The sequence below is a fragment of the Triticum dicoccoides genome, chromosome 6A (assembly GCF_002162155.2).
Source record: "Triticum dicoccoides isolate Atlit2015 ecotype Zavitan chromosome 6A, WEW_v2.0, whole genome shotgun sequence".
NCBI classification, from domain to species: Eukaryota; Viridiplantae; Streptophyta; class Magnoliopsida; order Poales; family Poaceae; genus Triticum; species Triticum dicoccoides.
The window spans coordinates 287,394,195-287,406,833 of record NC_041390.1 but is presented as its reverse complement, the minus strand read 5'-3'; the positions used below and the strand labels follow the sequence as shown (position 1 = coordinate 287,406,833).

General features: G+C 48.0%; 1 protein-coding gene across 1 annotated transcript in view; it reads left to right on the top strand.

Moving 5' to 3' along the window:
• Window positions 1-12,639, top strand: part of LOC119316795 (phosphoenolpyruvate carboxylase 1) — a 20,803-nt gene that overhangs the window by 3,572 nt on the left and 4,592 nt on the right. The window lies entirely within an intron of this gene.

Sequence of the window (12,639 nt, the reverse complement as noted above, 5' to 3'; positions counted from 1 at the left end):
GAGAGAGGGAGGGAGGGAGGGAAGGAGGGAGGTCCTTTTGTTACCAGAGCTGACATGAGTAAGGCTGATGCAAGTTTCTCCTTAATGAAGAAGCGATCAATTTCCACATGTTTTGTCACCGTCCCTTCCTCAGAAGCTTCAGCTCGCTTATTAGGTGCTTCACCCAGAGTATCTCACTCAACCTTTGAGAAGGCTCTATACTCAGCTTCTGCTGTTGATCTAGACTCAACTGTCTAATTCTTACTTCTCCATGAAACCAAATTCCCCCCCACAAGCACAGAAGTCCACTCTTCGCAAACCACAACCCTTTACCCGCATTGCCCTTCAAGTATTTCAGGATTCTGTGCACACTATCAAGATGCCCACTCCTTGGTTCATGCATGTATCTTCTCACCACACCCACGACATACGTAATGTCAGGCCTTGTACGACACAACTACAATAACCTCCAAAGTAGTTTATGATAATCTTCCTTATTCACTAGTTGTCCTGATTGTGCTGCCACTTGATGATTTTGTCACTTGATGATTTTGTTCAATCAGAGTAGGGGCTGCAGTGGTAAAGCTGCTGCCTTGTGCCATGAGGTCACGGGTTCAAGTCCTAGAAACAGCCTCTTGCAGAAATCCAGGGAAAGACTGCGTACAAACGACCCAAAGTGGTCGGACCCTTCCCCGGACCCTGCGCAAGCGGGAGCTACATGCACTGGGCGGCCCTTTAGAGTAGGGGCTGCACGACATCCCATCATGATGCCCATGTCACTCGAGAGATCCAAGGTGTATTTCTGTCGGCACAAAGATATTCCCTTCTATATCCAGGCCACTTCAATGCCAAGGAAGTATTTTAGGTTGCGCAAATCCTTTGCCTCAATTTCCTTGCTCAGACACCCTTTCAAATCTCTCTGTTCCTTTGTTATCATCTCAGTGATGATAATGTCATCCACATACACTGCAAGAATGGTGATCTTCCTATCAGAGTGTTTGTAGAACATCGTGTGGTCACCGTTACATTGACCATACCCCATAACACAGACAACACATCTGAACCTATCAAACCATGCCTGACCCTCGGGGATTGCTTCAGTCCATACAAGGATTTCTTCAGCCTGCATACCTTCCTCTTGATCTCTGAAGTACCAAAACCTGGTGGTATCTCCATGTACACTTCTTCCTGCAGCTCACCATGCAAGAAGACATTCTTGACATCTAATTGGTGCAGCTTCCACCCATAGTTTGTAGCATACGAAGCCAATATCCTTACTATGTTCATCTTTGCCACTGGAGCAAACATCTCATCATAGTCAATCCCATTAGTTTGACTATATCCTCTGGCGACCAATCTGGCCTTATACTGTTTCACCTTCCCCTCGGGATTCTGCTTCATGGCGTAGATCCACTTTACAACTTACTGCTTCCTTTTCTGCCGGCAATGTGGTTAGCACCCATATCTTGTTTTTCTTTAGTGCTTAGTTTGATGAACAACGAACTTAGTTTCTCCAAACATCAACTCACACGGAGATTTCATGCTTAGTATTCTTGATGGTGTCCGGTTGATCAGGCTCCACAAGAACTTGGCACATTCAGCGTATACATAATGATCGAGCAACCTCAAGAATATGTTGATTCTTCCTTTCTACCACTCACCTGAAACTGATTCTTCACCAAGGCACTGAAATTCTGAAAACAGTTTCGATTCTTCACCAAGGCCTTGAAATTCTGAAAACAGCTCAACACCTCATCCTTGTGATGCATCAAATAAATCCAAGTCATACGAGAATAACAATTGATAAAGGTAATAGAATACTTCATTCCATTCATTGACACTATTGGGCAAGTCCATACATCCGAAGGAATCCATAAACGGAGATGCTCCTAAGCCCCCACATGAGGCTCTTATGTGTTCGGCGTATTCGCAAGCATCTCCTGTCAACTTGCCCTTGTCTCTCTCGCACATAACATCCGGAAATATTTTTCTCATCTTATCAAAAGATATATGCCCCATTCTACCGTGATGGATCATGGATCATCGCCTGCTTCTCCTTGTCCTCCATGGTCGCAGCACACACCAAGTCTGGCTGCACCTCTTGGTCCATATACCAGAGCCCCCTACGCTTGGTGCAAGTCCCAACCGTCTGTCACTCCTGAATAAGGCAACCGAACTTGTCACGGATCACACGTAAGTCTATTTCATCAGTTAGAGCACTGGAAGTGACCAAATTGACAGGAAAAGCTGGCTCATGTAAAAGTGAGGATAGGTAGATGGTCGATGGACTTTCCTGTGCCAACCCTTACAACAAGCTGTTTTGTACCATCAATAGTTCATATAGTGCCCTTGTGAGTAGGAGGATGGTTATTGTAAGACTCAAACACACATGATTTATTTGCAACATGCTTAGATGCTCCAGAGTCTAGAACCTACTTTGGAGCATTCTCATCAGTCGCAAGAGATGCCTTTTCCAGATTATCTTCATCAGCGGAGGCCTAGTGAGCAAAGTCTTCATAGGCAACATCACCTACTTCTTCGCCCTTTGACGTCCCAGTGTCCCCTTCAACTGTCATGTGTGCCCTCTGATCTATGAGTTTCCCGAGTATCCACCTCTGCCCCTAGCCTCTACGGCAAGTTGGACATTCCCACTTCTGGTGACCTACCTCCCCACATGTATAATAGTCCCTGGGATCTCTCCCTTCCGTGCGGTCACTTGCTGCAAACGTCGAAGTAGGCACAACCTTCACGTCTGCTTGCTCAAGAGAAAGCTCCTCCTCTCGAGTCATTGATGCAATAGCCTCATCAATAGTAGGCAAGAGAGTTTGGTGCCTCCAGCGGCTGCCGCAAAGTTTAGCGCGTGTGAGCCGCTCCAGCAGGCGCTGCAAAAAAAACTCCGATATGCACTCAAAACAAATAAAAAACCATAGGCATAGATAAAAAGTGATACATGGATAAAAAAGCGATACATAGATAGTTCATCTAGCATAGATAGGTAAAAAAAGACACTAATCCGAGGTAAAAACTACGGTGCAACTAGAAAGTACTCCGAGTCGTCGTCCTCCTCCTCGCTTGTGTCGTCCGACGTATCAAGCCACACGTCTTCCCACCGCTTATCGTCGCTAGAGAAGAATAATGCCGCTCCCAGATCGCACTGCGATATCACCAGTGCCTTCCGACGACCGCCTGTCCGCCCGTTTCGCGCGCCGCCTTGCCCTCCTCCGCCCAGAAGGCGTTCTCGTTGGTGACGTCCTTTGGGTGGCGCTGGCACCACTCCGTCATGGCTCGCTCGTCCGCCTTGGCGATGAGGAGGCGGCGCTGCTGCCGACGGTGTTCCTGACGGTCGGCGTCAGTTATTAGCCGCGGCGGAGGGGCGACGGCCTGCGCCTGCTCGCACGTCCAGACGTCCTGGAAGTTCATCTGTGGGCGAGGCCTCCTGAGGCGCCATGCCACCGCGTCGTACGCGTGGGCGGCCTCGTGTGCGGTCTTGAACGTGCCTAGGCCGAGGCGGACGTCGCCGGACCGAATGTCAGCGTGGAAGGCGCCGGAGGGGCGCTGGCGCACGCCGCGGTAGCTCGAAGATCCTCGGCGGCGCGGCGGCATGGTGGCGCGGTGGTGGCGAGGCGAGGGAGCGGCAGAGGAAGCGGGGAGAGAGCGCGTGGCGATGTGGATAGCGATGGGAGGCCGACCGCTCGCTTTTTCCCCACGCGCGCAATCGTTTCCCGCGAGCCTGAGTTTCCCGCCTCCTCTAGAGCGTGCGAAACCGTCCCGCGCGCGCTGAAATCGCATTTTTGCAGCCGCTGTTGGAGATGTTCTAAGCAAAGAGTCGATGGTCCTCCACTTCTTTCCCTCTGCATTAATCTGGTCTCCTGGTTCTTCGACAGTGCCCAACAAGTACCCATCAAGGTCCTTGTGGTCCACGGCCAGCATTGCCCTCTAAGAGCAGCTCAGATAGTTGGTAGCCCCCTCTATTTTGATGTCAGTGGGCAACAGCTCGATTGATGTAGGGTAGAACCCTAATCGTCCGATCTTTCATGAAAGGAGCGGATCCCGCGATGAACACGAAGAACACAAGGGGGAAACGAGGGGAAACACAAGGGAAAACACGGGAGAAACACTAAACCAACACAAGATAGTCACACATGTGCTAGATCCTCGGATACATAAGAGTTCACACGATACACGATCAACTAGGGACGATACAAGGGTAGCCGGTCTTCTCCGTGAGGAGGTCTTGATGTTCTTCTCCGCGAGGAGGTCTTGAATCCACTCCGAAGAGGCCGCGGTCTCTCTCGAGGAGTAGATCCGATGTGGATGAGCAATGCTCTATCTGTCAAATGAGCTAAACGAATGCTAACCCTCAAATGGTGGAGGTGGAGGAGTATATATAGTCTAGGGCCACGAAGGGGTAAGTGAGGGCGAAGGGATACATGGGCTCGGCCCGATACACTGTGCACAGACAGGCGTCGGACATCTGACGGGTATCGGACGTCCGGTGGCTCGCGAGGGTCCGGTCGTCCGGTACTTGTCGGATGTCCGGCGTTTTGGCTCGGGAAAGCCATCGTCGGATTTTCGGACAGGGCCGGTCGTCCGGGCGCTGGAGGATGTCGGACGTCCGGTTAGCGTCGGTCGTCCGACCGCTGTAGGTCTCGCTGGCTGGGACTTAGGCTGGCTGGTGAAGTCTCCAGGCGTCGGACGTCCGGTCCAGACCGGTCGTCCGGTGGCTGTAGATATCTGGCAGCTTCTTCTCTTGGTCCTTGTACTTGGCGTCCTCGCTAGCTCGTCCGTTGGATGTGGTGGCTCCGTGGCTTTCCTCTAAGTACCTGGTCATGCATAGCACACACGTTGGAGGTAGTAGCCATGTCTCACATGTAGAAAGTGAAAGTTCGGAGAGGAGCGAGTTCATCTTGTGTCCAATGGCGTATGTTCGAGGTCTCGTCATATGTCCTCTTGGGGCTTGGAGAGTAGTCAGAGTGTACATGGGGATGAACGTGGGATGCTCCGCATCATCTCCCCTCCCTTGGAGAAGATCCGACGTCGGATCGTGATCCTCATCACCATGGAAACGGTTGTCGTGGACGGACTTGTAGTTGGACGGAGTTGAAGGCATGGCGCAATCCAAGTACAAGGTGTCTCCGGTATGTGGTACATGCAAAATGAGCAAACACGAAGTACACTTAGAAATACAATGGTTAGCACACAAAGTGTCCATCAAGTAAGCATGTGTCCGTGCGACAATATTGGTCATGACAAGGTGCATGAAGCTTATCCAAAAGATATGAAAATGTATGCACAACATTCATGGGAGCAAAAGCAAGAATATGGTCAATGCAACCACGGTGCAAAATGGTGTCATAGTGAGACGGTTTATCAATAGCATGAATATGGTAAAGGATGCTCAATGTGATGTGGTCATGCAATTGATGGTAGGCAATAAGATCATGATGTATGAATATGCCATCAAGAAAAATCACAACAAATTTGCTAAGGAAATGCACAAGCTCATATATCATGGATGACATGGAAATACAAGATGCAACAATGCAATCATAATATGAGTCAATCCATGCATAAGATGTAAATTTGTCATGTGTGTGAGACGTCCATCGAGCATGACATGTGTAAGCACAATCAACAAATATGAATGTGTTGGTGTACCAATGCTCGATGTCGTGGCATGAGTGGCGGTTTGAAGGTGCATCCAATAAGTCCGAGCGCTCCTTAATGTGAAGGTCCATAGAGCCAATTTTCCATGTCGCTCCTCCGTTCGCGAGATGTATCATGTAGGTAACAATGAAAGAGTGACCTATCCAATATGCATATTTGAGGATGGCTCAAAGGAAAGGAGTTCACCTTTATGAGAATGTCAAAAATGTTGATGTCGCGCATCGTGTATACGCCTTCACATGACCAAGTTGTCTCGTGATGGTACCACCTTGTGAATCCTTCAAAACGAAAGAACATGACAAACAGTCGGAAAAACAAATGAGGTTAGCGGTAATGCAAAACCTATCATTTGTGTGGTAAGATACCCAACAAGTGTATGCATCATGCTCATCATAAGAAAGGACAAGGGAGCATTTCATAGTATGGAGGCATATGATGCGAGAACAACCAAATAAAATAGGCGTAATCAAGCAAGCATGCATCACAAGTAAGGTGTTCAAGTCTCCACAATCAATAAGCATAGATGCAACAATTGGAGGCAAGCGACAATGAACAAAATATATCATGTGAGAGGCATGAACATATGCGTCATCAACCCAAGAAAGCAAGTAATAATGGAACATGGGTGATGCGACAAAGCAAGCAATCATAGCAATCAAGTGGTGTGTGCTAGTAGTGCAAAGATGCAACATACTAAGGGAAACATAGCAAGCATGTCATGGGTGCAAATAGTGTGCATGAATAATTCACATGACATAGCACAAGCATGAAAGGAGGATATGAGCAAAATAGTATCAATAGCATGAGGCGCATGATAAACATGGCAATAGCAACAAGGATCTCCACCAAGCATGCAAATACACATAGGAGTAGCATAATGGTGAATCATGGGTAGATGCAAGCAAGGGTCACAATTGCATGACAAAGGCATAGAAATAGGCATAACATGCAAAATGAACATGATATAATGGGCATAAGGTGACAAATGGTAAATATCTCATAGCCGTGTGAGAGGCAAGTAAAAGAGATGCGCGTAGTCGATAGTTCACGGGATCCCAAGTCATCTTTACTCTCAAGAGCTCGTTTCGTCAACTCATGGGATTGTGAGGTTGACGAGTTCATAACTACCTACACAAAACAAATGCAAAGAAAAAATTGTGTGTGCGTGGTATATGTACACATCATCCATCATGATGCGCACGTGTTTGTGTTGGTTAGCACCAAATATCCAATGCTCAAATAAATGAGATGCGTGATATAGAAACATGTCATCCATCATGATAGGTTTGTTGTGATGTATAGCATAATGAAGACTCAAATTGGGCAATGCATCATGAGAAATATGTAGAGCATTGTTATGCGTGGAATGCATATGGTGTAAGCAATTATGAGAATCATGCAAAGTATGGAATGCATCAAAATCTCCTAATATGTATGAGGAAACTATGGGGGTCTCCTCATGAGCATTAATGGAAACATCACATGGAGAATATTGGCAACATCCAAAACAATGCATATTTGGAACAATGTGATCATGGCATGGCATATTAGATGAATTGCGCAAATCATGTAAAGGAAGCATGGCAATTTCATCACATGAAAAACAAAAGCCAATGACCATCATCTCGTCATCTATGCCATAAGTGCAAATGGGATTTATTTGAATGGGGCATGTATAGCTACTATGTTGAGATTGAAACGATGCGATATGGGAGATCTCACTCATAGCATATGGCAAGTTTAAAAGATTATCAAACATGATGTGACCAATAGAATTTTCACATGATATCCTATGGAGCATAACATCACAACTAGGCAAATCAACATGCTCATCATCATATTCATCATAGATAGGTAAGTCATGACATGAAGAAGTCGCACTAGCATGAAGCATGGGAATAGGTGGATCAACATCATGCAAGCAATCATTGGTGAGATAGTCCACTAGTGGGACAAGAGAAGTACCGTCACCTATGTTACCGTTGGAGCATTGCTCATGTGTTGTAGGTGAGGTGTCAAAGACCGAGTCGTGGTCATCTTCATCTTGATGGAACCATGTGGGGGGGTGTAGCATCGTCCACCATGGCCATCGTCGTCTCCATTGGAGGCATGGACTCGTCGAGGATAGACGTGTCGTCATGTAGGAGATTTAGCACCAAAGAAGAAAACACACTAGGAGTAGAGGTTAAGTCGTTAGAGATCAAAGTGGCCTCACGTGCCGTGTCAACTACCTCACTCACTAAGTGTGGTGGCTCATTCACTCCCTCTTGGATGCTCTCAAGTGTGGGGCTAGTGGTGGTCACACTCATCCTCTCATAGGAAATGCACTCAATGTCACAAATGGTGGAGTCACTCATATCACTCATGGTGGGGTGGCTCTCCTCACATGGGAATTGGGGCATCTCTTTATATGTGGGTGTCGGAGAGATGTTGGTGCAAATGTCTTCATGCTCAATCATGTTGTAGTTGTAGCCGTGGATAAAGGCCGGAGATGGCACATCATCACTCTCCTCTAAGACCAAAGATAAGGTCTCATGTGCGGTCTCGTAGCTTGACTCGGATTATGAGTCCAATATGGACGCCGTCTTCATGTTGTTGAAGAGGTTCATGCTCGTCGCCGTGGTCGAAGGGGATGGCCCTTGCTCGACCTTCTTGTCGTCGTCTTGTTGTTGTAGGAGGTCCATATGATGTGGCACCTCATAGCTCGTCTCCATGACCGAAGGGAATTTCCCATGCTCGGCCATCTTCCTTGAGGGGCTTTCGAAGATGGAAGTGTCGCCCTCGCTCGTAGGTGGTCGCCTTGTACTTGATGATGTCGATGTAGGCGAACTCAGGGGAAGTAGGCGAAGATGCCGTACGTCCAAATGCGAAGATGCCTTGATAGCACTTGACGAAGATGTCGAAGTGGTTGTTGTAGCCGTAGCTCCGTTTTGGTGGTGCTCGTCTCGCGGTCTTCTCTTTTGCTCATGAAGCTTGGACTTGGCGTGAAGTAGAGCTTGTTGGGACTTGTACATTTACGCTTGGCGAGCATCTTCATGATGATGGTGTCGTTGTCGCACTTGAGCTCGTAGTAGATGTCGTTCGTCGTCGTCGTACACATGTTGCTTGGAGGTGACTTGCCCTTCATGACGAGGTGGATCACGAACGTGATGGTGGTCGCCATGGAGATGTGGACGTGGACGACTTGCGCTTGCATCATTTTTGCGCTCCGAAGACTTGTGACTTGAACGTCGCCGCCTTGAGGATGATGAAGGGGAAGAACGGTTGATCAACAAGGTCCGAATCTCCTCCATCCTTGCATCTTGCTCCTCCTTGTGCACGGAAAGCTTGTTGTCGATGTAGTCCCTTCTCCTTGCTTCGGAGTGACGAATGTCGATGGAGAGGTTCTTGATGCGCTCTCGCAATCTTGATTGTGCGCCTTGCATTTGTCGTTGTAGATCGAAGATTGACGCTTTGGTGATGTAGTTGTTCACGCCGTCGTTGTTGTGGAAGACCGGAGATGAAATGCCTTGCCTATCCATCACTCCAAGAGAAAAATGTGAGTGGTAGAAAGAGAAGAACGAATACCAAATGTACCTTGACCGAAGTTGAAAGTGGATTAATGATCTCTCCAATGTGGACAAGGAAATAGCACGATTGGTACCAATTCTTGTCGGTTTCTTACACCTACACAAATAAGGCTTATGGTGGAGCTCGGTGAGGATAGTGGCACAAAAAATTTGATGCAAAATGTTAGCAAGAGTCAATAATGTTGAAAGAGATTCACAAATTCGCAAGTGAAACAAGTAGATCAATAGCAATATGTGGCACACGGAAACACACACACGGATTGATAAATGGGGTTGTGCAACCAAGGATGAGCACAAAATGTGGAATCCACGGAAAACGCTCGTGTTGCACAACTCAAGAGAGACGCTAGCACGATTGCTCAATAGGCGGATACGACACTTGTGCACAACCTATAAGATGCAAAATGGATAACTTTCTATCCCAAGTATGCTATGTATGTATGGTTCCTGGTGTTTCTCACAAGGTGATCGAAGATGATCTTATATGCAATGTGGTATGATGCTATGGCTATTGCTTACGAGCTCTTTGTTCACTCTTTTGCTTAAAAGTTTATTCTTGTTTTTTTTTGTATGGCCACTTTGGCACAATGCACAAACCAAGATAGCAATTGTATATATGCGGGAACAAACTTGAGGCACAAGAGATGATATGATGATACCAATATGATACGGTATATATGCAATGGGAGGTGTAGATCACTAATGTGCACAAGTAACGTTGCCGGCAATACTCAATGGCTAGTCTCGATAGGCAAGTGACGCAAAATGGGCTAGGGGTTATCAATGCAATGGCAAGGGAATATACAATGGAGGGATACCACGATACCAAGATGATATGGGGGTTACCGTCCGTGTCGATGATGAGTGGCGGTGATCTTGATGGAGATACCAAGATGATGGAGACTCGTCCCTAAGTAGCCGAAACACCTTAGGAAACGGAAAAACCGTGAACTCAAAATCTCAAATGTCAAATGTCAAATGGTGGTAGCGGGAATGCGGTGGTGGTTTTGTGAAAGCTCAATGGAATTGCGGAATGGCAATGATGGATTGCGGAGTATGCAATGCGGAAATGGAGGGTAAGGTGGTGGATTATACACGGTGTCGGAGTCGGAAGCACGGTCCCTAAGTAGCTGAAACACCTTAGGAGACACAACTCTCAACACAAACAAAATTGGGTTAAGTCGGTGTGGAAGAAGTGTATGGTTGGTAAGCCTATGCGGAAGTGGTGGTGGTGGTTGATGAAGAAGCAACCGTCCCTAAATAGCCTAGACACCTTAGGAGACTCAAATCACTCCTTAAGCAACCACTAATGCGATGGGGATCAATATTGGTTAGGTTGCGGAAGTCGGTGGTGGTGTAGTGGATGATGTGGTGGAAGCCCTAGACAAAGATGCCAAAGTTTCAAAAATTTGATGGGAGTCAAATGGTGATGGTAGTATTTTTGTCAGAAGGGGGATGTCAAGAGCTTCAAAACGAGCTAAAGAACGTCAAAATCAGAGTTCGGATGAATTAGTTATGGCCGAAACAAAATTTGAGCGAAATCAGTTTTTACAGGTTACGGACGTCCGGACAAGGTCGGATGTTCGGGGGCTGGACGTTCGGGCGGGCTCGGAAATCCGTAAATCGGCTCGGGTTAGGGGTTCCGGATGTCCGGAAAAGGTCGGACGTCCGGTCGTTCCAGGGGCTCTGGACGTCCGTAAAGTGTCGGAGTCCGGGGGGTCGGGGTCAACGCGAGATGCGAGTTTCGGGACGCGATTTTGGGCGGAATTTGGGGATTTTGGGGTCAAAATTGATGAGATTTCGTGGGTAAAAAATGGGGAAACTTGGGGAAATGCTAGATCAACTCGAAACCAAGCAAATCCATGGATCAAATCCAACAAAACTTCGTCAAACCAACAAATCACAAAAAAAATTTGGGGCTATTTTTGGTGGGGATTTTCGAAATTGGGGAAGAACACAACAAAATTAGGCTAGAAAACGAAGAGGGGAGGTTCCGAAATCATGATCAACGTGGCTCATGATACCAAGATGATGTAGGGTAGAACCCTAATTGTTCGATCTTTCACGAAAGGAGCGGATCCCGCGATGAACACAAGGGGGAAACAAGGGGAAACACAAGGGAAAACACGGGAGAAACACTAAACCAACACAAGATAGTCACACATGTGCTAGATCCTCGGATACATAAGAGTTCACACGGTACACGATCAACTACGGACGATACAAGGGTAGCCGGTCTTCTCCGTGAGGAGGTCTTGATGTTCTTCTCCGCGAGGAGGTCTTGAATCCACTCCGAAGAGGCCGCGGTCTCTCTCGAGGAGGATGTGGATGAGCAATGCTCTATCTCTCAAATGAGCTAAACCAATGCTAACCCTCAAATGGTGGAGGTGGAGGAGTATATGTAGTCTAGGGCCACGAAGGGGTAAGTGAGGGCGAAGGGATACATGGGCTCGGCCCGATACACTGTGCACAGACACGCGTCGGACGTCCGACGGATACCGGACGTCCGGTGTCTCGCGATGGTCCGGTCGTCCGGTACTTGTCGGACGTTCGGCGTTTTGGCTCGGGAAAGCCATCGTCGGATTTCCGGACGGGGTCGGTCGTCCGAGCGCTGGAGGATGTCGGACGTCCGGTCAGCGTTGGTCGTCCGACCGCTGTAGGTCTTGCTGGCTGGGACTTGGGCTGGCTGGTGAAGTCTCCAGGCGTCGGACATCCGGTCCAGACCGGTCGTCCGGTGGCTGTAGATTTCTGGCAGCTTCTTCTCTTGGTTCTTGTACTTGGCGTCCTCGCTAGCTCGTCCGTTGGATGTGGTGGCTCCATGGCTTTCCTCTAAGTACCTGATCATGCACAACACACATGTTGGAGGTAGTAGCCATGTCTCACATGTAGAAAGTGAAAGTTCGGAGAGGAGCAAGTTCATCTTGTGTCCAATGGCATATGTTCGAGGTCTCGTCATATGTCCTCTTGAGGCTTGGAGAGTAGTCGGAGTGTACATGGAGATGAACTTGGGATGCTCCACATTATCGATCTTCTGAGCCACTTCCTGTCGAGGAACGATTAACCCAGAGTCCAAGTCCGTGATGAACCGAGTGAGCTGCTCGAGAACCTCAGCAAGTCCTTTTTGTTCACTCATCTTCCTGACCAGCTACTTCCCCTTCTTCTCCCCCTTGCAAACAGCTGCGTGCAGCAGCAGCTCCAGTCGTTGCCTCCATCCTTTTGTAACCAGCAACAGCAGCCTTCAGCAGAGCTGCACTCAGCAGCAGCCGTGACTCTCTGCAATCGGCAATCAGCAGCCGCACACAATATCCAGCAGCACCACGAGCAAGAGGCAGCAGCCGCAGCACTCCAGCGTCTTTGTCAATCAGCGGCAGCAACTCTCAGGAGCAGCAGCAGACAGCAATCAAGTGCAAGCAGCAGAAGCACT